The following is a 26,190-nucleotide window of genomic DNA, read 5'->3' on the forward strand; positions in this document are numbered from 1 at the left end:
AATACCTAATTGAGCATGATTTTTTTTGCAATTTGTGTCGATTCTACATTAGCCGAGCGAACTTCGTTCCTACCTGGTGTCCCACGACACCACATCATTTTTTTGAACAATGTACACTAACACAAAGCAGTATAAGTGGCGAGGCCAATTGTAGTGCCGCTCATAATATCTGGAATTTTTCAAGAGTCTTGCTATTCTCGTCTCGTATTTTCACGCACACTAAAGTAATAAACCTGGCCTGTTGTCATCGGTTGTCTAGCAGCAAGAGGCTCTATCTAAATGTATAAATTATCTAAGCCTATAACTATTATATTTGATTAAAAACTATAACAATTTGGCTGTTTGTGGTACATTACAATAATAAATAGAAATAAGATACATATGTATAATACGATCGGAATTTTCCTTCTAAAAACGGCGATAGTATCACTAACCACGAAACAACGTTTACAATACATAATTATTGTGTTAATTACTCATGTTATTAATTAAATTTCCTCCTACGACTTGGTCAGCTTGGATTTTAATTTCATAGCGCTTCCTGGAAAACATTTCAAAATTTTGGGACGACATACAGGAAAGATTTAATACCTTTCCAGTACGCCCGACAACGACCTGCTTTCAATATCTATGAATTTAAACTCCTAATTATAATAATAGTTAGGATTCCGCATTAGAATCGTTTGATATTCTTAATCTTGATAATAAACTCATTTGCAGAAAAAACGGTCGGTTTTGGTTTTTTCCTTCACGTTAGAAAATATAATACCAAAAGAGATTTTAATCATTTGAGAATATTACGGGCACATTTATGAAGTGCATAAAAATATTTATTCCAAATTCAAATTTATGACATAGTCGGACTTTGACAAAAATTAAAGTTAATTACTTTAAGATAATTATTGTCGGATTGTCCTATTACCTTGATATTTTAAAGTCTTGATACCATTATTTAGTGGTCTCTAAAATGGTTGATAGTATGACAACAGCGAGCAAAATTATAACTTTACTTGTAGTCAATGTTGTGTGTCTCGGAGGCTAAATGTGAGTCGTTCTACTGTCCAGAGGACTTGGTAACGATATCAAGGGGCTACTTCCGTCAGAAGAAGCCTGGGTCTGGATAACCATACCCAGAAGCTCGAGATGACTGCTTCCTGATGAACCAGGTTTCAGATAAGAAATCGCAAATCTTTATATGTCGCCCTAAAAAATACTCTAGAGCAAGTGAGAGGTGTGCAAACAGTCCATAAGACTGTCAGGAGGAGGCTTCTCGCTGCCTAGTCGGTTCGATTCAGGCAGGCAACGCGAGCACACGTGCCGCGCTATCTGTCCTCCTTCGAATATTTTTATTACCTGCGTTATCGCACTATCTGCTCAGGCCGCCTGGGCTAGCTATTGTTATCGCGCGCTATTGTTCGGGAATCTTTGAGTCTCGCACCTGTTACGTTCCTTCGCGGAACGTAGCTTAGTTATTATCAGTGTTAATTACCCGGTTTTACGATCGTGTTAGTTAGCACCTGTGCTGTGTTTCGCGATTCTGCACGCTAATCGTGTGTGTTTGTGAGTTGCAGTTCGTGCCGTGTGTGTCTTCTCCGCTCACTCGTGTCCCCAGCAGGCTCACCGACTCACCGAGTACATTCTCGTACGGCGTCAACTTCACGCTACCACGGCAGCCGTGTTTTTCGATGTCGCGAAGGCATTCGACAAGGTATGGCACAACGGCTTAGTATTCAAGCTGTATCAACTGGGAGTGCCAGACAGGCTCGTACGCATCATACTAGCCTACCTTACTGATCGCTCCTTCCGATTTCGAATAGAGGGCACCCTATCCTCACCCAGACCCATCAGGTCTGGCGTGCCACAATCCTCTCTCCCACTCTTTTCTCGCTCTTCACGAGCGACATTCCCAATTTTCCGAGTGTCCAGCTCGCTCAGTACGCTGACGATATGGCACTCTACTTTGACTCCGCTCTATTGAACCGCTTAACCTTAAGCAGGAACATTAAAGTGCTTCAAACCGTCGTCGATGAACTAGGCAACTGGTTCAGAAAATGGCGGATTGAAGTGAACCCCACCAAGAGTGCAGCGGTACTCTTCGGTAACGCGAATAGCATCCGCGCTAAAAAACGACCGACCGACGTCATTAAATTGTATGAAACACCCATACCGTGGGTGAAGGATTACAAATACTTAGGAGTCACGTTCAACAGCAATATGAACTTCAAGAAACATATTGATACGGTATGCAATAGAGCCCGATTTGTCCTCAGTCGCCTTTATCCACTTGTGTGTGGGCGAAGCAAACTTCCGCTCAAACACAAAGTGACGCTGTACAAAACCATCGTACGGCCCATACTGTCATACGCAAGCGTCGTTTTCGCGCACACCCGACCGAGCTACTTACGTCGTTTGCAAGTAGTTCAGAATAAATTCACGCGCATGGCAACCGGAGCCCCCTGGTTCATCAGAAACGTTGACCTTCACCGCGACCTAGAGCTTCCGACGATAGCTCAACACTTTAAAGAGATCTCGCGACGCTTCTTTGACAAGGCGCCTAACCATCCCAACATCTTGGTTAGGAAGGCATGCGGGTACACCCCCCTTCACCATAGTCTCAACCTTATAAGACGTCCCAGACACGTAACGGTAGACCCGGATGACGACATCACCATCGCGAACGCGACACCCACACAAACACCGACACAGACACGCACACACCGCCTTCGCAGGCGTAGGCGCGGTCAACCACCGCAAACCACTGGCACTCGCTCTGATGATGGCCAGCGGCCCGCACCCTAGATACACCACACATTGTTTTGATACCCGACGAGACGTTAGTCCTCGTCCTGTAATCGCTTCACTACACTCGCTCACACACGGACTGACTGACGGACTGACATACACCACTTACACAATCACAAACACACTCCACAAACAGACACAAACACAAACATACATGCACACAAACATTTACACTACGTACATACATACAAACACACATACATACAATCATAAACACATACATACACACTTACATACATTACACAAAACATCACCACACTCGCCGGCGAGTGTGTTCTTATCACCTTTTCATCTTCATTTCATCTTCATTTTCATTCTCTCTCCTTCCCACAAGCACACAGCCGGTCTGAGGTTCGAGTCTCCTTAGGAGACGCCCCGCGACTGTTGTTGCGTAGTCTTTGCGGCCTCCACGGCCCACGTCCTACTTCGCTGTGAAAGCCAGGGCTGCTAACAGCACAGAGGAGGTTTTTGCATACACTTGAGTCCGACGTATTACGCCCCGTTCCGGGGCGTAAATACGTAACCGTATTTCCTCCTCTCAAAAAAAAATCAACCCATCAACCCATCAACCCATGACCCTAAAGCCCGAAATTCTGCGACGTGGACTCAAGAGTACTGGGCATAAAAAGCATAAAAGCAGAAGTTTGCTTTGTATAAATAATTCCTTATGGAGGCTCAGTTATGTTTTGGGCAGTGACGAAATTGACAGAAACTACTTTTTGCTTATTGATTTAAAGTATTATGATAATACAATCTCATATAATATTATTATTACTATTTCACAACTGATTTTTGTTCTCGACATTAGGTCGGTATTGAACCTATGTACGGACATATGCCAAGTAACTTGTTTCAAGTGTTTTGCGTATGAAGATGTGTTGTAGATGAGTTGCGTGTTAATGAAAGATGACTGGTATGATTTTATTAATATTATCATTATTATTATTATTATGAATATGATACAATTTAGAAATTATGAATAAATCTGAAGATGCCAGTGAAACAGGTTATAAATAACCTGGGTGTCCGTATTTTTGTTGTTGTTTTTTTTGCAAAAGAGTGTATATTATTCTAAATTAGCGAAGGTTAACTTCCTGTTAGTTAGACCCTTGCTCCTTATAGACCTACAATACCAGTATGGAATTCTGCTTGATTGATTTTTTTAACATCTTTAGAATATTATACTATGACTACATAAAATTAAAACTATCATTACGGAGAAGCGTCCCAAGAATACTGTCAACATTTCCACGTTGGATAGCTAGGCTGATTCGTTGACCGAGATAGCTGCCAGCGCTTGGGTTTGAAGTAGCTTTATTCAGGCGCGAAGATAGTGCTGTGTACATTCTCCGCGCCTCTGGGCCCCACGGGCCAAGTGTCTCGACACTCAACGGCACAAAGATGTAAGACTCACTGAGGCCGACAGCAGCCCCAGCACCAACTGGCGTAATTTGGACATGAGAGGGAGTCAGAGTGCCGACGCAAGTCGTGTCCCACACCAGCGCCCTTCCCCATGCCCAAGCCACCAACGTCATTCCATCAGGACGCTTGCCATCGCGGCGGGTAATACCATTTGGCTCTAAAACAGCTGGTATATTAAGAGCAGCAAATGCTCTGCAGATAACTTCATTAATGCTGGCGTGACGATTGATACGGCCTGCCGATTTAAGGCAGGATAAGCCGTGACGCACAAGTATCTACCTGAACACCACATCTGCATTGATGTGGTTCATTCACTTTTATACCTAGCTGAATTAGAATAAAGTATTGTAAATATAGCTATAAGATTTGTTTTATGAAAATACACCCTATCATTATGATATTATTATGCCTACGTATGCTTTTAACTCTTAGGCGGGGTTGCATCAACTAACTATAATAATAACAAACATGTTAAAGTACCGGTTAAGCTAAAAATTTGTTGCACCATTTGACAATTTATAGATGACGTCATAACTTTAACTGTTAATCGTAACCGTCCAATCTTCGCCGTGTAAAGCTATTATTAGTGTTAAATAGCGGCCTGTCGAAAGTCACAAATAAATATTCGATATTGACTTGATATTTCACTTTTAAATTTTAACTTTAACAAGCCAAGTAATACGATGGTGCAACATATTCCGCAGTCTATGTTAAAGTCAATATTACTGTTAACGTTAAATTTGACTTTTACCTTAACTATAACAGCTAATATGATGCAATCCGGCCTTAAAGTTATTGTATCATTGATAATCTAGCCGGCATCGTGCGCAAAGGACCCTCCCACTCTTTCTATTTTAGTATATATAGTATACATTATATTTGATATAACATAAGACTTTCTTTTATAGTTCACTCGGTTACGACTTACCACAACAAAACATTGTTCAGAACAAAAGTTGCGAAGATTTGTCGCCAACAATACAATATTGCCGGTCATACAAATGAGTTTCAGTTTTATTGCTTACTAACTTTTATATCTATAATCTATCATTTATTATTTTTAATTCAAATGTATACTTAAACCAAATCTTTTGTTTATTTATTTAGTGATTTTTTGTTTAAAGTGATAACCCTTACTCCTGGGATTAATTATACAAATTAAATTTTTAATCAAATGAACGATGCGGGACTTGAACCCGCGACCTCTCAGATGGGTTCAGTTCAGGAGCCAACCGTCCGAGTACACATGGGTCGTAAATTTTGGTATATCTACTTGATAGATATGAAAATATATGAAAAACAATGCATTTTAGTCATTTTAGATATCAAGTTTAATTGTAACATTTACTGCTTAAGACTTACATATTCGAAATCTAAATAGAAGTAAAATACGTCTTATTCTTCAAACTACTGGGTTTGATTCCCGAACTGAATACATCTTTTTTTAAACTATGAATACAGCTTCTCTTGTTACTAAAATCGAATACATGATTCCTACAAATAAATAAATTTGATATTTGTATGTCTTACAGTTACAGACTTCGATCTGTATCTTTTTACCACCTTTTATAATTATGAAGCAATATAAGATTGGAGAAATGTGGTGTGAAATGTGGTTCGTGAAAATACCAAAAAAGGCAGTTGTAGGGACTGAAGACTAGAAGTGAAAACTTAGAACGTTTAGTATTAAAAACTGAAATTTCATCATGTTTAAGAATTTATTTTGATTTTAAAACACATTTTCCATAATATTCAAACAAAAACACTATTTCAATTATGCAGAGTATATACACATTGAACTTTTCACTAAATCCATTCAATTTCATTTATACGATATATAAAAAATTAATGTTGCACAATACGTCAGCTCTCTCGAACTCACGAAATTTCACCCATCCAAAAGTGTGGAACAATAATAAACAATCAAATCTTACAAACAAAAATAAAATTATGAACAGAAATAAAATTAATTGAACTTTAATAAAACAAGACATGTAAAGCAATAATGTAAATTACTAAATACAAAGAAAATATTAAAATAAAACTAAATGATATTTAAAATTCGTGATAAAACTTCTCCTAAGATACCAAATCTTTTTGGGTTGATAATAAATATATACGGAGCTTTAACCTAAACCTATTTGCCCAGTAATTTCACTAGCTACGCCGCCCTTCACACCGAAACACAATTTTGTTTACCAGGGAGGCTCCTTTGCACAGGATGCCGGCTAGATTATGGGTACCACAACGGCGCCTATTTCTGCCGTGAAGCAGTAATGTGTAAGCATTACTGTGTTTCGGTCTGAAGGGCTAGTTACTGGGCAAATGAGACTCAACATCTTATGTCTCAAGCTGACGAGCGCAGTTGTAGAGGCGCTCAGAATTTTTGGGTTTTTTCAAGAATCTTGAGTGGCACTGCATTGAAATGGGCAGGGCGCATCAATTACCATCAACTGAACGTCCTGCTCATCTCGTCCCTTATTTTCATAAAAAAAAAAATACATTACTGCTTCACGACACAAATAAGTTGCCGCTCTGGTACCCATAATCTAGACGGCATCCTTTGCAAAGGAGCCTCCCACTGGTGGAGCCTTTTGATCTTTTAGAGACTGAGCGTTTGGCGATTAAATAAAACAACTGCTTGACTGTGAGGAATATGTGGAAGATATGATTTATTTGAAAGTTACATGATATATATACAAAATCCTTAAAACTAGTTACCCAATTACAATTGTTACTTAAAAAATATTTACAAGTTCAGAAAATACACACCAATACTAAAGCTTCCATTTTAACCAATAGTAAAACGTTTCATTCAATAAGAATTGAGAATAATATAATGTGTTCTATCTCGTTCAAAACTAATGGTATCGCAGTAAGCCGGCGAGCGATCGCGGTTTGCGTAAACTCGCGTCGAACCCCGATCATACGATGCCAATGAGCATTCAGCACCTACGCTGTCGCTCATTGATTAAAATTGTAGGAATAACGATCGACCGCCGAGTCCTGACGCTTCACTCGTCAGTCGAGTCCGCTCGGCCTTGCTGTGCGGTTGTGTAACGCGGAGCATATGACTGATCACGTGAGTATATCTGCGATCGTCGAGAGAACGTGACGATGCTCGTACATTGATGAGATTATTACTGGTGATCTGTATGATGTACAGCATTATGAAATGGTTCTTATCAGAGCTAATATTACGTTATATAAAATAAAATGTTCTTTTCAGAACGAATCTTTCGGCATACGCTTATTACAGTTATTATGCACGATTACTATTTCTACGATCTATAATGCTACGTTACAAGTTAGATATTAGACATTTGTATTAATTGATATTATTGGTTATAGGTACAGCTACAATCTATTTACTAACAGACTTAAGGTGTTGGTGCAGTTGCTGCTCCAAATTTGTCAGTCTTCGCATAATAGTGTCTAGCAATAGCAATGTACTTGGTTAATGTAATTGGTACTGTAACCGTTTTAATCAAAATAACTAAAATGGTTAAAGAAGTTTAAACTTCAAAAATCACGACCAACCAATGCAGTTTCGAAAAACTATCAAAACACAGAAAGCGGCGTCGGCGATCTAAGCCCACTTTTATATTCGGCTGACGTAACAAATTAAAGCGATTGAAAGCGATTTGTCATTGAACGATAGGCCTACTCGTCTCTGGGAGCCAGAGCCTGCTTAAGATTCAGGCCACGATTGGGAAGGAGGCCTCAATTTTACTGAACATTCGGAAACCCACTTCGATTATGCGCTGCGATTTCTAATTAAATCTTAACACACACATTCCTTTAATATCTTTGGTTATATTATAATTTTTCAAATCGCGGTCACCTAAAACTATCTCACTCAACATGAAGGAGAAAAATGAAATACGATACCCATAGAGTTAGAATACACAGCGTATAGACGGGGGCATGCAGTTTTTTTTAACAAGGTAGGCTCTAGATACAAGTACCTAAACAATTTGTTTTGTTTCTAAGTGATAACCCTCACTTCTGGGATTAATACACAAATAAAATATTGGGGTTGAGCAGGTTATCAACTGTAAAGTACATCCCTGCGAGATCGAATCAGAAATGAGGAGATCCGTAGGAGAACCAAAATTGGCGACATGGCCCAAATGATTGTGAAACTGAAGTGGCAGTGGGCAGGGCACATAGTTCGAAGGACAGAAGTCCGTTGGAGCAGTAAAGTCCTTGAATGATGACCGGAAGACGCAGTGTTGGTAGGCTCGCAGAATACGTTGGATCAGAGCAGCGCAGGACTGATCGTCGTGGAAATCTTTGGGGGAGGCCTGTGTCCAGCAGTGAACGTCTTCCGGCTGATGATGATAACGATGATGCAGGTAAAACTTACTGGGAGTTCAAAAAGAGTTTGGTTATAGAAGAACGTAACTAAATTAACATTAGCACTAGTGATGTACATTAATTTAAGTTCTTATTAAGGTAGGATTTGCCTAATTGCCTATATCAAATGCACGCCCCTGCGTATAGGCGACGTGACAGCCACATACGTGAATCACAATACGTGACCAATTTTGATTTATCAAATTCGGTTACAGTAACAATAGATTCGCGTCCTTTTTCTATCTTGCTGTATATCATTAGAGATGTTCTTTTTTTTATGACAGTTAGTGACGAGGCGAGCAGGACGTTCTGCTGATGGTAATTGATACGCCCTGCACATATCTAAGTAGTGCGCTCAGGATTCTTGAAAAACCCAAAAAATTCTGAGCGGCACTACAATTGCTCACGTCTTCTTGAGACATAAGATGTTAAGTCTCATTTGCCCAGTAATTTCACTAGCTACGGCGCCCTTCTGACCGAAACACAATAATGCTTATACATTACTGCTTCGTTTCTCTCGTACGCTTTGTTCTCCTATACGCTAGTATATTGTAAAGTAAGTATAATTGCTTATTTTATATTGCTTAAATTAAGATAATATATATATATAGATATATCTATATACAATACTTTCATGAAAAGTTTTTTGTAAATCGCACGGTTATAGATGGAATCCTAGACATCTAGCTAGCTAGGTTTGACGTTTCTGATGTTGAATTTGGACGGTTTAATTTGACAGAGGTGTGTAAAAAAACAATGTAGAGTGATAACTTTAAATAAGCAACGAACAAGAAACCGTAATGTAAGCTTACAGCAAGTTTCTAGTTATAAATTCAGAAGGTAAGGTCTCTATGGGCAAGAGTTTACTCAGCGAAATAATGACCTTGAATCTTATAGTGCGACGTAGATAGAATGAAGAATTGTGTTTAAAGTTTATTTTTCTTTTGTGAGGCATAAAATTTACTTTTTTCTTTTAACATTTACTAAACGGTTTTTTATTTAGCTTGCCTGTTTTATTATTTGGATCAAACAGTTATTGATAATATTTGGGAGCCTTCCTGTAGACAAATTGATCTAAAATTTTATTTATATTCTGTATCATTATAAATCTAAGATGGCCGCTGCTACAAAATGGCGGTTTTTAATATATTGTTTCACAAGCCCTCTAATATGGGTTTTAAGTGAAAGGTATTGACTAGTAGAATATAATTTACTACTTAGATCATTTATACGTCTAGATAGACTATGACAGCTGTGAAAACGTCGAAAAAAACTGTGTTTAGAACTAACCGCGATTTTGAGGAATGCACCCACACTAACACAAAGTGTCATACAAAACGCGAGTGTAAGCTAGTAAGATGTAGCTTGTCACGCACACTAAAGTTATATTCCTGGCCTGTTTTCATCGGTTGTCTAACAGCAAGAGATTCTATCTAGACGTATTAATAATGTAACTTTCACTATAGATACATATTATATGTATTGAGGAGTTAGATTGTACCAAATTTTCGGTAAAAGCCTTGTTATAATGAGCCATTGAATGAATTACAACTAAAAACTTAAGAAAGATTAATAAACGTTTTTAATTTTTTTTTCTGCTCATCGTGTCGTGGTCTATTGATGAGATTTGCCTCCTTCTTGGGCATTCAATCACGATGATTTGAAACAATATAGGCGTTGCTTCAACATTTGGTAATTTTCCAATATAATAATAACAGCCTTCACTTTAATATCTGGTATAATAACAAAGATAGCAACTGCCCAAAATATCTCAAAATCAAATAACGTAAGCTCCAAATTAAATTTTTTGTGATAATATAAATAAATAGGGTGAACAATTCACGCATTCTTAATGACGTCAGATTCAGGTTTACACGTTATAAATCACTTATCATAAGCTGAGTTTGAAGACGCTTTCAAGCAGCGTGTTTTGCCAGTGATGACTTACGGTACATAGACGTAGTCGCTAACTATGGGCATTATGAGGAAGCTAATTGTCGCTCAGAGGACAATGTAGAGGGCTATGCTCGGAGTTTCCCTGCGAGATCGAATCAGAAATGAGGAGATCCGCAAGAGAACCAAAGTAACCGACATAGCCCAACTGATTGCGAAACTGAAGTGGCAGTGGGCAGGGCACATAGTTCAACGGACAGATGGCCGGTGGGGCAGAAAAGTCCTCGAATGGCTACCACGTACCGAGAGACGCAGTGTTGGTAGACCCCCCAAAAGATGGACCAACGATCTGGTCAAGATCGCCGGAGTACGTTGCACGAGGGCAGCGCAGGACCGGTCGTCGTGGATATCTTTGGGGGAGGCCTTTGTCCAGCAGTGGACGTCTTCCGGCTGATGATGATGAAGATGAGTTGGATTATTGAATCTAATTGGGAAACGTATATAACCATGACCAAATAACACGAATTAAATTTGTAACCAAAATCTATGAACGATGCGGAACTCGAACTGGTGATCTCTCTGTTCCATCCGAGCGCTCTTACCAACTTAGCCAACCGTTCCAGTGACGCATGGTTCGTAAATCTTAGTATGTCTTGTTCAACTCTCAGGTATATATCTGCCCATATCATCTGCCCACAACAGTAGTAATATTGTTATACAAAACGACGAAGAAGATATTATACTTAGATGGAATTTTTGGAAGAACATTTGGACCTAATTCAAGAAAAACGTGCCAAACCACAATCATGTCGAAATTGAGTTAAGAACACAAAACTGGTCACGTGATTCATTTTAACGGACTGACAAAAAATGGCAGCCCAACTGTCACTCCTTAAATGACATCAATTAGTAGCCCAACCCACATGCATGGAATACACTAATGCTTATTAAACCTTAAACACGAATTCCTTAAAATATGAAGTTTGTGACTTGGAACGTTTTTCAGAAACTACGTCGGCACCCACACTCTTCCAAATGGATTATAACAGAAACAACAATTTTAACAATAATCACGAAAGGTATCGTAGGCTTTTATAGATCGTCACTGATAATTAAAAGTATATCATAAAACCTCCGATATAGCTTTCATAATCACTTAGCAGCGTTGAGTGAAGGTAGGTCAAACAAGCAGAGCAAATATAGGCTAGACTCGGAAAATATTACAGTAAATATTTTCGTGATTTCTTTGCACTTGTTAAGTAACTGTCCATAGAGTTCACGGAAGGGATAGTTACTAGGCAAGTACAGACCACAATATATGGATTAAGTCTGTGGTAAATTATATAGCTTTAACGTGCTTTTATTATCAGTAATCAGTCATTATGGCTTGTTTTTATATTTTCATAAATAAATTGTAGCGTTGCAGCGTTGTCTTGTAACAAATAACAGCAAATTGCATGCTTTAACAATAATATGCACATTTGAATACTTATATTTAAATGTTTGTATTTATTTCATCAAATGAACAATGTAAAAATTAATGTCTCATTACCCCATCCTGGGGCAAGTTTAGTCAAATGACATAAATTCTATCATCATATAAATTACTTTGACAATTTAAATACATGCATCAAAACTGAATTATTTTTAACCTCGTCCTTTCGTATCATAATTCCTAAAATATTAAAAAATATGTTTATATACTGTTAGCGGTATTAAGTGAATTAAAGAAAAGCTGTGTAAAGTGTAAATATGAACCATTTCATTATTTTCGATAATACATTCCTTCACAGCTGTAATTGGGCCTTAAAAATATTCCACTGGTATAAAAAAAGTCAATTTATTTTTGGAAAAATTGGCATGACCGAATTATTTTTAACTGACTTCAAAAAAGGAGGAGGTTCTCAATACGGCGGTTTTGTTTCTATATTTGTTATTTTAGAACATTCGAATGGGTGAACCGATTTTGATGATTCTTTTTTCATTTGAAATCTGGTGCTTCCCGTGTGGTCCTATTTAATAAGAACAATAATTTAAATAACAATAAATGTAACTACAGTATATTTTCGTAATCATTTGATTGACTTAAAGGTAGTCTCATATTTTCACTTCATTTTACTTTGGAGATCTCTAAAAATACGTTGACTATTGTATTGTAGATGGTAACACAATATTTTTTTACTTCTTAGTGCATGTTATATTGTTTTGGAATAGAATTTTTGGAAATTCTTTTGTGTAAATTTTTCTAAATTCCTCAACCCTCACAACTTGACCTAGAGTAGCACTTAAGTGATCCCTATTCGAATAAAATAAAAAAAAATGGCAGTTGCGGAGACTGCCGATAGAAGAGAAAACTTAGGACTTTTAGTATTAAAATTTGAAATTTCATAATGTGTAAAAACAATCAAATTATTAATTTCAATTTATATTTAAAACTTATTTTATCAAACTATTTTTAACTACTAAAACTATTTCAACAATGCACAGTTTATACGTTGAACTTATCACTAAATTCATTCAATTTCATTTATAACATATACACAGCACTAAAGTTGCGTATTGACGTCAGCTGTATAGCTATATATATATATATATATTATAGCTCTATGCATCTTGGTGACGCAAACTCATGAGATTGCATGCAGACATCCAAAAAGTGTCCTAAGTGAACCTATAAGATTTTCCCCTACCAAATAGTGCCTAACGTGCGGCTAAACAAGTTTTCAAACTTCACTTCAAAAACAAAAACACATGCAACTCCGTGACAATATTTTTCTATAATTTGTTTATGTCGTTGACTCGTCTTTAAAAGTTTCTCCTCCACAAGGCTTCCAACACGCCTAGAAGATTTACTGACATAACAATATCAACTTAACATTCCAGTAAGCTTAAACGAAGCATAACTTGAAGTGGGCATACTTCCGACCGCGATTCTTAGTCTACAGTGCCCTGGAGGCTTTAGGTGAATTTGTGAAGGCTTTACTAACGTCTGATACACTCAATTTAATAAGATAATGTATTGGAAGTAATTCTAACAGCCTGTTCGCGTACTCCGGGTGTATAAATGCTTCACAAAAAATATAACTATTTGAAATAGATGTCTATTTTAGCTCAGACATCATTGGACAAGCAGAGGGTTAACTTGAAAGTAAGTGATCACCTTTGCTTAGTCGATTATCTATCTATTAGATATCTAGCGATATATGTCAAAGTGATAGGCAGAAAAAAATATACTTCGTTATGAAATTTCTAACAAGTTAATGGCATTTTCAATATTAAAACATTCTTGCTGGATTAGATATTTTTTATCACTACATTGTAACCGTGAATATTTATTCAATATCGTTATTAATTCAAATACCGTATTTAATGTACGAATTCGATGTCAATTGAACCTTACATTAAGGCGATAACATATATTTTGCATTAATAGCTGATTATTATGTTGCTGCGGACATATTATACAGTTTACTAGCTGACCTGGCAAACGTTGTTTTGCCATATAAATTATATATGTAAAACTTCCTTGAGCTTCAACGAATCTATGACATTTCATTGAGATCGGTCGAATAGTTTAGGAGTTATTAGGGAACATACATACATACATTCTCTTTTATATATATAGATATTGCGCTAATATTTCAAAATACATTGTAATTTTTCTTTTCAAAGTAAAATGTTCTGTTTGTAAAAAAAACATTTCATTGTAAGTTTTTATGCGAAAACATATTTTTTTATGACAAAAAGGGACGAGACGAGCAGGACGTCCAGCTGATAGTAATTGATACGCCCTGCCCGTTACGTACAGTGCCGCTCAGGACTCTTGAAAAACCCAAAAATTCTGAGCGGCACTACAATTGCGGTCGTCACCTTCAGATATAAGATATTAAGTATCATTTGCCCAGTAACTTCACTAGCTACGACGCCCTTCAGACCGAAACACACTAATGCTTACAGATCACACACAGAGAAATAAGCGCAACTGTGGTACCTTTGATCTAGCCGGCATCCGGTGCAAAGGAGCCCTCCACTGGTATCGGTGAATTTGGTTCTCCTACGAGACGATATTGTTGAAGTCTACTAAGCCTACTACTGCAGGCAAAATCAACCATAAACCTCTTTTTTATCTCAAGAGCTTATATTAATATCACATGTGTATACGTACCTAACTCTTACACTATCTATATGCAAATACACTTCCTAAATGTAAATTTACATATACTCTAAGCTATGTCACTTTCTAACAAATAATCTTCGTTAATTCTCGAAGACAGAATAAGAGTTAGCATAAGTTTTATATAAATTAAATGAAGATAAGGCGAACGGCCAAGCGTCACCTAGACAATTCAGGGGACGCAGACAAATGAAACGTAGGCCGCGGCCCCTTGAGCACTCTCCAAGCGAATCTACTAGGGTTGTGATATCATATCGACCTCATTTTATCGATGAAATATTAATATTTTATTAATTTAGCTATATTACTTTCCGAAGATTCTTAAGGCATTTGTGGTATTATCATATTTCTTAATACTTGAATTGACTTATCTTGAAATAATTATTGCAAAAAAAAAAATACTTAACAGTAATTAATCAGTTATAAATTTAAATGCGTTAGTTTATATAAAACTTTACATTAATGAACCCTTACAAGTGGGAATTGTTACCAATTTATGTATTTACCAATGTAATTTAAATATGTTTACTGAATTTTGATTATTTTCATCACTTATTGAAAGTTTTATTTGAAATCTATACGGAAGTGAAATGCTGCAGATATGAGAAGAGTGAGATTTTTTAATTAAAATTGAATTACATAGTAGTAGAGTATTTATTCATGCAAATAATCTTGTATGGGAGAAAATATTTCATGAGACGTATACTTACTATACAAATTACTGGCAAGGATATATATTGTATAAAGGCATGCTTTTTTATAAATAAATAAATTATATGATATTAGCGTCATATACATATATAGGCCTCAGAATCGTTCTCATAAATTGTCCAGGTAGGAGTAGCAGAACTTCAATTGATTGCACCAGAGCTTTGTGCATGAAAGAATTTGTTTGCTATGAGGATTTCGTATACACATGAGTCTGATGTTAATTGATTATCAAAGCCAGCATAGATAAGAACACCAGCGGACAAAATACAAAAACATTAACAGCCCGTATTGATTTTACAAAGGTATCTACGTCTACTCCTTAGATCAGTATAGAAGATCATTCTAGAATTAGTTGAGAATAATTTATTAACTATGAATTGGAGATATATAAATGAAAGAAATATCGAGGATTTATGTAATGTTTTTTATGATTAGCAGGAACTTTTATAACGATAATATTAAAATTCGGTATTTCGAAAATTCTAGAAATAAATGTAAACACAAGAATAAATTTGAAATTTGGTAGACTTAATAGAGCAATGATCTAAAATATTATTATTGAAAACTTGAATCTGTTAAAAACATTTTATACTTGTCGAGTAGATTCTTTACTTTAAAATAATATTTTGCCTCAAAAATGTCAATAGAATTATATTTTCACAGACACGATATTCCCGTGGGTACTATTAAAAGAGTGAATTAAAAATGAAGATGGAAGCAGAAAAGTTACAGTTAAAATAAAGTTGTAGAAGCGTTGACAAGATGGCTATGAAAAATTCACTACAGTAAGAGATTCTTTCCATTTTAAAAACGGAATAAATCAATACAGCGCTGTATTGTAAAATGTTCCAGTTTACAATAAAAATATTGTTTATTCCATTAAAATGTAATTTTTGCCTTTGTATCTTTCCATGTGGAATGTGCTCCTTTAGGAAGTCATCACAAATTATGTTTAAAATAAGCCTATTTTCATTCCCTCACTGCAGACTATGTCCAAACATATTTTCAGGAAAGTCAACTATCACATAGATGTTAAACAGTACTACTTTAACATTAACTAAAATAGTTTTGAGCTGGAGATTTTAAGAAATACGTTACCTAGATGTTAAGCTTAGCGCATTATTATACATTTAATGAATATTTAATGAGTCATTCTCACGTCAATGAAAAAAAGATCTGTGGATATTAATTTTCGAAAATATGATTGAAGTGAAACTTCTTTAGAATCGTTGTGATTTCATACCGGATGCAACGGAAAAAACGACATCTAAGAGACACAAATACAAAAATGTGTAGGATGAAGCTGGCAAAGAATGAGACAGAAATATGCATACTATTGAACTGAAAACTTCTTTAGCATCGTTGTGATTTGAAAGTCGATGAAACGAAAAAGCGACAGTAAAAAAAGCAGTCACATCAATTATTATCAAATATTTAACATGGGAGATAATGAGATAGGAAGCATAATACAATGTTTTGGTACCAGGCGATCATAGTTAAAGAAGAGATTGTCTCCAAGCGCACGACGTATTACTATATAGACACCAGGAGAACATATTATTATATATATTAGTGGTGGTAGGAATGTCTTTCATAGCGGTTGAAATCATGTGTCATCCTAGCAACACGTACCAGGAAGTCATATGCAGTTATAATAATTATAATAAAATAATAAAATAATAATTAATAGTTAAATAATTATATAATTTATAGTAAATTGGTTGGTTGGTTAGTAAATTGGAAGCCTTGAAGTGGATAAAAATCAAGTTAAAAGATTCCGTTACACATGTATATACGTTAAAAGTAATATGCACGAAATTTTTAAGTAATCCTTTAAATTTGCATATATTTAACAATTCAACCAGTGGGAGGTTCCTTTGCAACCAGTGGGAAGCTCTTTTACAACCGGCTCCTTTGCACAGGATGCCGGCTAGATTATGAATACCACAACGGTGTCTATTTCTGCTGTGAAGCATTAATGTGTAAACCGAAGGGCACCGTAGCTAGTGTAATTACTGGGCAAATGAGACTTAATATCTTATGTCTCAAGGTGACGAGCGCAATTGTAGTGCCGCACAGAATTTTTGGGTTTTTGAAGAATCCTGAGCGGCACTGCATTGTAATGGGCAAGGCGTATAAGTTACCATCAGCTGAACGTCCTGCGCGTCTTGTTATTTTCATAAAAAAATCTAAACATCGACTCGAGAAGTTCGTCGCTACATCACTAAGAAATCACTAGCGTGCCCAACACAATGCACCGCTCGCACATACGTGACACTCTAGTACGTACGTATGAAGTTAACAAGATGGAAGGACCCTGTAATCTCGTTTGCTAACACGGAACTTTTATATACGACTAAGTAATAAGTCCGTGTCTTATTTTCATTACATTGTAGTTGCGAAAGATATTATAAAGTGTTACAAAATCTTAATGTTAAGATATTTTTAGAAGTTTGTTTCCAGTGAACTCCTAAGCTAATGAACGGATTTTAATGGGGATTATTTCATGGAGTGCAGTTTAGTCCAAGTTGAGGGATAGGATAGTTTTTATTTCAATTTGGGACAAATAATTTTTATATCAAATATTTGTTTTATATGGACATATTTCTCTGAGAGAATTTATTGACGCAAGGTTAGACAGTTCTGCTGTGTAACAATTTCACTATAACAACAGGGGGAGCATATTTTACGAAATAATTCTTGATGTTATGAAATATTTTTAACAAATTGATAAAAACAACAATTTTTTATGTATTATGTACAGAACGACGTCTGTAGGGTCAGCTATTGAAGTATATTTATGGGTGGGTTTACTTATTTATTTTTGAAGTTAAAACGTCTATAAGTACGTTGCACTGTAATTGATCATGAAGATCAAATTGAAATTGTTCGTTTTTGAAACGTGTTCATTAGCTTGGTATGTATGTAGGTATCTTTGTAACATAATTTTCACCCATTTTAATGCTTCCGTCTTAGATCATCTATACGTCTAGATAGACTATGACAGCTGTGAAAACGTCGAAAAAAAATGAGTTTAGAACTAGCCTCTATTTTGAGCAATGCACGCACACCAACACAAAGTGTCATACAAATCGCGAGTGTAAGACGTAACTTGTCACGCACACTAAACTAATATTCCTGGCCTGTTTTCATCGGTTTTCTACTTCGGTTTAAAGTGAAACTTTGTACTAATTTCAAGCACCGATAACAATGCAATAATAAAAATAGTCTTTTATGAGCTTAATATGAATGTGTGTTTGTATGTAACGAAATCTGATTTATTCTTTATTAGAACCACGATCTTCAGGATGAGCGATTTTTTTTCTAAAGACCAAGACAAGTTTTAAGACTAAATAGCAAAATATTTATTTAAAAAACCAAATTAAATTGTAGAAAATAGGTTTCAATAATTTGAAATAAGGATTAGAGTGATTGACAAAAATATTTTTTTTTTATTGTAAGAAAGCGTGAAAAACAACTCGTAAACTTCTTCGTTCTTCACAACCTGAGAGTTGAACAAGACAAACCAAGGTTTACGGTCAATGCGTCACACGGACCGTTGGCTCAGTTAGTAAGAGTCGGGGTTCCATTCCCTCATCGTTCAAAAGTTTTGGTACAAATTAAATTTGTTCACTGCAGTATATCTAACTGTGGAAAGTTATCCATTACATGCATATATATCAATCAAAAAATAACATTTCATTTATAATTATTTTTTAACAAAACTGCTGCTGTTATTCAAAGCGAAATATATACCATTTTCCATACCATGATATTGCTCCATATTCGTATTTCATAATTACCTTAATAACCAGACCGTGGCAAGTCTACACGTAGCAATGTAATGTATTTTTATAAATGCATTAGTGTTCTTATTTCAATTTATATTAATTCATCTATCCTCTTGATTTTACTACAAAAACACCGATACGGTGTAAAAAAAGGCAGAGTAGGGAAGATTCAAATCAATAATTTAGCTAAATAAACCGTTTTAATCAAACAAATTATATTTTTCTATAGACCTACAACATATGATATCTTTTTTATATTCTGTGGCTCAGGACTAAACAGTTACTTCCCTTCGTCAATACAATTTCTTTAAGAGTCGTTATAATCACGTATTTGTAATAAATATGAACCTACATATTGTAAATGACAACAGTATTCCAAAAGAGGCCATTAATTAAATTATCCTATATTTACTCAAATACACAAACATTGCAGGGAACTACAACGTAATTCAAGAAGTTTGCAAACAAACGATGCCAATTTTCGGACTGCGAGTTACTGAGTACTGTTCGCAAACAATATACTGAACTCTACAAGCTGAGGCTTGTGTTTGAAACTTGCGAGATAATTTGATGATATTTTTTATCGACAAACGAGCGTGTGTGACCTGATGTGAAGTGATCACCGCCTCCCACATTCTATTGTAACACCAGAGTTTTCTGGTATACTTAACATATAGATGGGCGGCGACTATCGAAAGCAAGGGAGAAGGCCTAGCAGTTAGCCTTAGCGAAGGCCTTGGATCATGTATGGCACAAGGCGCTTCTCTCAAAACTGTCATCCGACGGGCTTCCCGAGAGTTTATGCATGTGGACCACCTGTTTCTTCACTGGGCGCAGTATACAGGTCGTTTTTGACTTTTATTAGTCGAACCCGATGCCCGTGAACACTGGAGTGCCCAAAGGCTATGTGGTATCTCCTACACTGTTTCTTTTGCATATCAATGATATGTTAGACGTCTCCAACATACATTGCTAAGCAGACAACAATACTGGTGATGACGTATACACGAGACATGTGTGAAATCGTCGACCAGTGCCGGGAGAAAATTGTCTCTTCTTTCGAGTCCTCTCTGGAATAGCGTAAATGAAGCCTGTCCAATTTAACCCCCAGAAGGCTCAAGTTTGCTCGTTCATCACTAACAAATAAAATAAAAGTAAATGGTAAACCGTATAACTTTGGACATCTATAATAATTGTCGTTTCTTTGATCAAAGAACCTATGACACAGGCTCCCAAATCCTACTAATCGAAGTAAGAAGGTCGTCTCTAATTATGTTTGTTTCGTCAACATTATATTTCCTCACAAAAAATATACGTGTCACAAAAATGTACTCAAATAAGGATGATTTGTTGTGGTCTACGTTATATTATCAATTATTTACCTAATAGTTGAGGAATTGAGGAAACTGGTCAAATATTTTAGGCATAGGTTTGATGTTTTTTTGGAGAGAAGGAAAATACATTTACATATTTAGATCTCGAAAATATATGTCAGGCTAGCGACTAAAAACCTCCTCTATGCTGTCAGCCCTAAAGTCTTTTCCAGCGACATAGGACGTGGGCCCTGGAGGCCGCGAAGACTACGCAACAACCGTTGCGGGGCGTCTCATAAGGAGACTTGAATCTTAGACCACCTGTGTGCTTGTGGGAAGGAGAGAAGATCCCTTACAATCTAATATGATCTGATAGTCCGATGGACTTTTGATAAAAGCGATACCACACTCGCCGGCGAGTGCGATGATTCTGAAATGATAGTGTAATAAATGTGTGTCCGTTTATATGTGTGTTTGTTTACAGTGAAAGCATGCTTGGCCTTGTTCATTCATGCTGCCTGGTTACTTATTTCCATAAAATTCGCTTGCCAATGAATGATGTATATAATATAAATTGTAATCTATTAGGTCGAGTACCAAAATGCCCTGGCTTCTTTGAAGTTCTATTCACATAAAACCTAAATATTATTTTTTATTTGTATTTGTCTTGCTTTAAATTATTATATTCTTTTCAATGTTTGTCTTTGACTACCAACAGCAAAGTCAGATCTCAATAGCAAGTCAAAGACAAAAATAGACCAAAATAATCGCGAAAACATTTAAAACTTTTAATGGCCGAACACGAGTCCGGTTTGTTTATTAAAGCGTGTTTAAAAATTCACTACAAAGCAGGCTTCTAAGGTTTATCCGGGTTTCCGGGGCCGTATTAGCCTCGAGTAGTTCCCGCAGTGGTGACCGGGTCTAACTTGATATAATATAACTCGTTTTGATTACACTTAAAGTTATTACTTTCATAAGCTTTAAAAAAGATTCTGTTATTTTTTCTTTATTGTATGGTCTACTGGGAAGTCTGGTTTTTAATGCCGTTAGAAAGATTAGAGAGTACACGAATGTTGCTACCGCTAGATTAGTTTACTTTAGTTATTTTCACAGCATTATGACGTACGGTATTTTACTATGGGGTCATGCTGCTGACATTAATATAGTGATTGCTCTGCAAAAGAGAGCTGTTCGTGCTAAATATCAGGTTGATTATAGACAGTCTCTCAAAGTAAAATTTACAGAAATGAAAATTATGACCGTTCATTGTCAGTACATTTATGAAAATTTAATATACGTTCACAAAAATCGTCACCTTTTTGCTCTTAATAGTGATTTGCATTATTATAACACTAGAAATAAGGGATTGCTTGTAACTAATTCTAGTAGGCTTCATAAGATACATAATAGCTTTATGGGTAGATGTATACACTTTTATAATAAAGTCTCAGCCACTGTTCAGGCTTTATCTATAAATAAATTTAAATGTTTCATTAAAAAATGGCTCTGTCGTATATCCTACTACTCCACAGCTGAATATCTAAGTGATCGGACAGCCTGGGACTAGATTATGATTGTTTTATAGCGATAGAAATGACTGTACAATATTGTATATTTTTATTGAAAAGAGCGCAAAAAAAGAATGCTGGGAGTGTTTCTTCCGCCGCTTCTTCTCTCTCAGAGTGCCATTTGTTTTCGAAGCGGGAGTAGTATCTAGTATATTAGAAATGATATCAAAAAGAATTCTAAAGGAATCAATTTTGAGAAAAGGAATGCCTTTTATGCCTACTATATTGACGCTTAAAACATACTAATTCTTCGCGAGTTTAACTTTTTATAACCATTTCAAGAAAAGTGCTCAGCGCCGCTAAAGAAGTTTTCACTTCAAAAACGTGTGCATCTCGGGACGCCCGACAGAAGTGATAACTTAAACTAATCTACGTTGAACTATTTAGTATTGAAATTGTTAAAGTTAAGAAATGCGCTATTACTTAAAATTTTATTTATATTTAATTTTATTATATTTAAAGGTTATTTATTAATAAAATCTTTTATTCTTTGTTTAATTTCTGGAATATGTTTATAAGAATTATATGAATGCACATTTTTAGTATCATTATTTAATCGTATAAAAGTAACATTTTGTTAGAGTGAGAGAGGAGGAGCCTGCCTAGCGCTGCCGTATGCGTGAGAGAAAGGAAAGCCAGACGTTACGTTACGAAGCGGTTTACACATCCTTAAGAAGTTATAACTTCCAAAAAGATATTCACTTTTAATCATACATAAAATAGGCTTTATTTCATGTATGATTAAAATAACCCAACATACACTGACCTATATGAAATCTTAATTACAATCATGTAACCATGAGGTGTTAACTGATTAAAAACAGTCCCTGAACCCTTTGCATTACATTCACGTAAAACAGGGTAATGAGGTTTCTTTGTGTGAAGCTAAAATATATATGAGTCAAAGAGAAGTGTAATTGGGTAAGTCAAGTGTCAAAGCCTTTGGAAAGTAATTCTGTGCAATGATATTGTTGCTGTCACTAGATCAGTGTCCTATTATAAACCACCAAACCAAGCTCGTGTTGACAGACAAATTAATAATGAACTTGATATAAGTAATTTTATAACGGACAAATGGCTGCCCACGACTTATGCTTTAGATGCCGAATTCAAAAATTTGGTTTGTTTACGTGAAAACACGCCTTTATATTTTTTATGGGAATTTCTTTGGCGTTTATTTATTTTTATAATTTAATGATATAAGATAAATCTGTTGACAGTAAAATACACATAATGATATGACATGAATATTATTCAGGCGCTAAAGAATTTGGTCTTACACGCTTACAAATAGAGATTTTCAGAATTTTTCGTTTATGTTAGGAGACCATATGACTTGCCAAAATGAAAGCGAATAAAACAATCAAAATCCAATTTTGCATTATTTATCAGAAAGCTAATATTGTGGATCTTCTACCGCATTTATCACGGTGAGTGTTCCAAAGAGAGCTGTTTCACCTGATTTCAACTTCGGATATCATCCCCACCATCTGGATGTGTGGCGTTCCTCCACAGTGCAAAAACATGCACAAAGATGTGGAATGAGCTTCCTTGTGCGGTGTTTCCGGGACGATGCGAAACTTGAAGGTACCCCTTCAAAATAAGCGCGCACACCTTCCTTATGTGATTCCTCTAGGTTTGCAATAGAACGTGGGCGGCGATAATCACTTAACACCCGTACGTTCGTTTGTCCTTCTTATCCATAAAAAAAAGTTAAGAGGAAACTTTTAACACATTACACTATAACATAAAATAATTTCATCTCTATATTTGCTGAAACTAATCTAGGCTAACCATTCTGTGGTACAATACAGTAAAAGAACAGTACTTTAAATTTCATACTAGAGCGCCCGAATCGACGCACGCACACATACATACGATTTACACGATCGCTAAGCAATCTTGGATACACAAAACTTGTGTTGAAAAACTGAGTACAAAAATTGGACTGTACTTCCACTGAAAATTTCCGTTTAATAAAACAAAATATACTACACACAGACACACACAGACACACATAAAAGAAATAGAGGTACGGTTGAACCGCAATCATGGAAAGGCTGGATACTAACTTACCCAAATTCTTTCTGGACATGGCTACTTTCGCGAATACCTGCCATGGTTCAAGTATGACGGTTCTTCGGAATGCCCTACATGCACTCGGACCAATAAAACGCGGAGAACGTATTCTTTATATGTTTTTATTCGAAGTTGCCCGAAGTAAATGGTACAAGCCACTAAAAGGATTCAACCAGAAAATATTACAACTGTATTGCTGTAATCACAGGAAGCCTGGGATGCTACAAACAGCTATGCAACTGAAGTGCTGAAGAAGTTATGCGAGCTGCTCTAGAGAAAAAAGAGTCCAAATACGGCAAGCATCGAGTAGAAGTAGCTGCTAACAGCTATGTCTCCGTGAAGAAATGCTTGATGGCAATCCCGCGGAGAACAACGAGGGAACAGAAGAAAGAGGCTGTTTTTTAGCAACCCGACTGAGTCCGACATACGGGGAACCTGGCATCCTGACCCCACGATACGTAGTACTATTTTTCCCCTTACAAAAAAAGAAACACACACATACACACATTTATAAATAATGTATACTTATTTTCTAATATTTTTCTTGACGTGGTATGATCCTGAAATCTAGTGGTCTGGTCCTGATCTAGTAATACAGGGTCAACCTCAGATACCAGCTCCTCATAAATACCAACTATTACAATTGTACCACTACTATGTTAGCTTAGGATGTTTGGTGAGGAGAAATAAACATATTGGAAGATAAACGACCATTTATTTAGGCGAATTTGCGAAAAGGCGGTTATCATAATATTTTAATTTAAGTGGACTGTATATATAAGGAGGCTGGTAATTCGCCTATAGAACCAAACAGCTAGCATACCATCAGTGATTGAGGAATTATGAAGATATTCCTAGCCTTTATTACCATCGTACCGACGTGGTCGAGGATGACGAAACAATGTTAATCACAAGCGTTCTTCGTAAGAAGTAGTGACAGTAGTTGGTGTAAGCCAATCATTATTACTCACTGGTGTTTAAATTGTCTTATCAATTAAGTATTTTAATAAGTAAACGGTTAGACACAATGCGTGTGCGCATCAATTAGCGGGCTTGATTCGACCTACATTCGCGTTGTCCCTCAGACGGTTGAAGTAGGCATATCAAAGACGCGGGGAAGCGTGAGGATAAAGCTATCGCATCTTTACTTATTAAATTATATTAAAAGACACAGATGGCGTGACCACATATATTATTATTATATTCTAAGAAAAGCAATCCAGAAATATACCAGCAAATATAAACATTAAATAACCTAATGGAAATGGACAAACGACATATTTCACCTTGTGGTAGATTAAATTCGCGTGCAATACCACATTAGACGAATGGTTTTCTGTGAAATGATTGCACATTGCATTGGTTATATATAGCAATGACCTTATAACGATATCTAGAAGTATGAGTGAATCGCTGGAAATTTGCTGCTTGAAGGGTGTAAGGTCGGGACTAATGCGAGAATAATGTCACTGAAATGTTGGCATAATGAAGCCTTTTATGCAATACGGGCAATTCAGGTTACTTGACGTGTGTTACCTTTCAGCATTGTCCGGGCAAAAGCCCTCGGAGTTGAAAAGATTTTAAATCCGCAGGGTTTAATGTTTAACGGTTATATTGTATTTCTGATCTTTATTTTAGGAAAATAAAGAGGAATATTTTATATTACAATGATGGCGTTAGCAAAGAAAGTAGATTGGTCCACTTCTTGTATTTTCTTTTTCCGAACATATGGTGGATTCAGTAATTTAAAAGAAATATTTATAAAAAGTAAGGAATGACAATTGAAATCGACTATCAGCTGAAATTAAGCAAAGAAACCTTATCAATTAGTAACTCAATCCTAAAGAGAGTCAGTGGCACAATGACTGGGTGATAAGTCTGATCTATCCTCACCTCGTACCAAGGTGTGTACCATTCCTAATTCATTCAAACTATGTGGGGAAATCTACATATCTGCGAAGAAATTCAAAGGCATTCCGTGAAGTTCAGCAACTAACACTGGGTCTAGGTATAGGCTCAAAAGGACTAGAACTCAGGGTTGTTTTCACCTAAAACGGCGCACATTAGACGCGGATATA

This window comes from Leptidea sinapis, chromosome 4 (genome assembly GCF_905404315.1).
Source record: "Leptidea sinapis chromosome 4, ilLepSina1.1, whole genome shotgun sequence".
Taxonomy (NCBI): domain Eukaryota; kingdom Metazoa; phylum Arthropoda; class Insecta; order Lepidoptera; family Pieridae; genus Leptidea; species Leptidea sinapis.